The sequence below is a fragment of the Laccaria bicolor genome, genomic scaffold (genome assembly GCF_000143565.1).
Source record: "Laccaria bicolor S238N-H82 LACBIscaffold_4 genomic scaffold, whole genome shotgun sequence".
NCBI lineage: Eukaryota > Fungi > Basidiomycota > Agaricomycetes > Agaricales > Hydnangiaceae > Laccaria > Laccaria bicolor.
In genome coordinates this window covers 339,512-342,614 of record NW_001889875.1, presented here as the reverse complement: position 1 = coordinate 342,614, position 3,103 = coordinate 339,512, and positions in this window count along the sequence as shown.

Sequence of the window (3,103 nt, the reverse complement as noted above, 5' to 3'; positions counted from 1 at the left end):
AGCCATTTTCCAAGCCTCTACAGACCTAACTGCTCATTGCCTTTGACTGATTCTTTGATAGGCTCATTCAGGTTGACCAGAGGTATGTTCTGGCTACCTCCCCAGTTAGTGCATATTTTTTTTTTCAGATGCCAAAAATGGCCTCCAGAATAAAAACCTTCTCAAGGCTCCAGCTTTCACTGAAATTAGTCCATACCAAGGGAAGTGTAACACAACTACATGATGTAAAAGAATACACAAATACATTTGAGGTACAATAGATTCTTAGAAAGAACCAGAAAAATGAACCAACCTTCATTCTTTTTGCACTCAACTGTATCAAAGAGGACTTTGCACTCCCCCACATATTCTGGTTGGACTCCAGATGGACTCCAGCAGACTCCAGATGGGTTGCTGCTGTTCATCCAGTATTTTTTCTTTGGTGGCAACCCAGCCAAATGTTAGTCTAGGATCCACCTGGACTCCAGGTCCACCATCTGGACTGCATGGACTCCACCTCAAAACACAGTCAACCAGCCAGACTCCATATGGAGTCCAGCAAGAGTTTACAATTTCTGTTTATTTATTATTATTATTATTAGACAAGGAAAAAAGAATGCCATGACCAGGAATTGAACACTCAATCATTTGGGCAGCTTTTACTGCTGCAATAAACTACTACACCATGAAGGCTTTAGTAGCTACACAATTTTGACACATCATATACCCTCACTCCCAGCACATTCCAAAAGCTGGCCAAACATATTGGCTTTGTTGCCACGTTGCTGTCTTTTGTCTTCCCACCACCACCTTCCCACTGTATCCAACCTCATTTGACACACCCAACCACTGCACCTTGTTCAAACCAACCTCATGACAACGGCAACCCCACACAACAACACCACACCCCACCAATGCCAACAACGGCCCACGACCACCACCAAGGCCACAGGATGGCAATGGTGACCCAGCACCACCCACGACACGTGACAACAATGACACACGAGGACAATGACATGTGGCGACAACAACAATGACATGTGAGTAGTATTGCCATGTTTTTTTAACGGCTTATTTTTTGTTTGGTTTATACAGAGCAGATTTTTCACTCAAATTTTATGTTCTTAGACTTTCCATGTAGATGAGAAGTAGATCTAAATTTTTTAAAAAAGATTGCCAAGAACGACCAAGATTTGATTGAGATATTCAACCAGCTTTGAAAAAAAGCTGGCTCATTTGAGCTGTGACTTGGTGACCAGCTAAACATAAATAGCTCAATGAAAACATAATGCTTTTTTATGTTCTTTTTTTTATAATTTAGATCTACTTTCTATCTATCTGGAGAGTCCAAGAACGTAAAGTTCAAATAATAACTTTGCTCTCTATAAGCAAAACAAGAATTTACCAGCTAAAAAATGCAGCATCACTACATGTGAGGACAACAAAACACAACAACAATGACACACAACAATGATGACAATGACACATGAAGACAACAACATGTGACAACAATGTCAACAAAATGCAACAATGATGACATGTGAGGACAATGACACACAATGATGACAACATGCAACAACAACAACAACACATGACAATCAAAACATGTGATGACAACGAATGGCCACCCTGGGATGACAACACAACACCCATGCAGGATGCGATGAGGGCCAAGCACCACCACTCCTTGCCCCTTCATTACTCACCACCCCTTCCCATGCTGCTCACCACTCCCTGCCCCTTCCATTCCTCTCTCCCCCCTCCATTCCTCTCTCTCCCCCCTCTCCCTCCCTTCCACTCTCCCTCCATTCCACTCTCCCTTCTCCCTTTCCCCTCCCCTCCATTCCTCTGTCCCCCTCCATTCCTCTCAACCCCCTCCCTCCATTCCTCTTTCCCTTCTCCCTTTCCCTCCCCCCTCCATTCCTCCCTCCCTTCTCCCTTCCTTTCCCTCCCCCTCCATTCCTCTGTCCCCCTCCATTCCTCTCAACCCCCTCCCTCCATTCCTCTTTCCCTTCTCCCTTTCCCTCCCCCCTCCCTTCCTGATCACCACTCCCTCCCCCCCACTTCTTCCCCCCTCTCTGTAACATAGAATGTAGTAAAATTAACTTATTTAGTTACTAATATACTTCAATTTTCTTTGTCTCATGAAATCTAAGTTGCTTAATTATTAGCTTAAGGTCTGGCAGTCCACTCTAGTCCAGTCCAGTCCAGTCTGTCCAGTGTCCATCTGAAAGTCTGAGAGAGTCCAGACAGAGTCTATGCAGACTCCAGATGGACTCCGGCTTGATGATCCAAAAAATATACATTTAGTTCTATTTGAGGTAGACTCCACCTGGACTGAACAGAGTCCAAGTGGAGTCCAACCGGAGTGTGTGGGGGAGTGTAAAGTACACACTGAGGGTGGGTTATATAGTCCTTTTGTTTTCCCTGTAGCAAAGCCTTTGTGGCTCAGTGGGCTTTAATATATTGTTGCTGATGTTGAGGGTTCAATGCTTTGAAATGGCAAAATTTATTTTTTATTTAAAATAGTAAGAACACTGTAAATACTACCATTTATATGTATTCTGATGGTATGATGGTGTTCCATGGAATCCAGTGGAATCCATGTGAATTCCATATGGAATTAATCATTCCATGACCATTCCATCATCATTCCACATGGAATCCATGATGTTCATGGAATAAGAAATTGGCTGGGGTCTCAGCCAACATTCATTCCATGGATTCCATATGGAATAACCTGGGGAAGGTAAAGACCTCTTCTAGATACCATAAAAGTTGCATTAAATTGAGCCAAAAAAATTGAATTCTTTAACTCTCTGAGGGTGATTATCTGATCAAGCCTTTTTTATCATCACCTTCACACTATTTGGACCTCTCCTTCACATATACATATATGTAGCTTGATTTCTGCCATAATCTTTGAATTCTCTTTTTCTTATATTTCATTCCTCTGTATCTCAAACCACCAGAAACATATAAGCAGTTAAATTCTGAGAGTCTTCTATGACTAGTGCTATCTTTCCAGCTACATTTAAATATGAGATATCAAATGTCCTACCATGCCAAAACCTTCATTCAAGATCACACATTTAAACAATGAACATCAATAAATAAATAAATC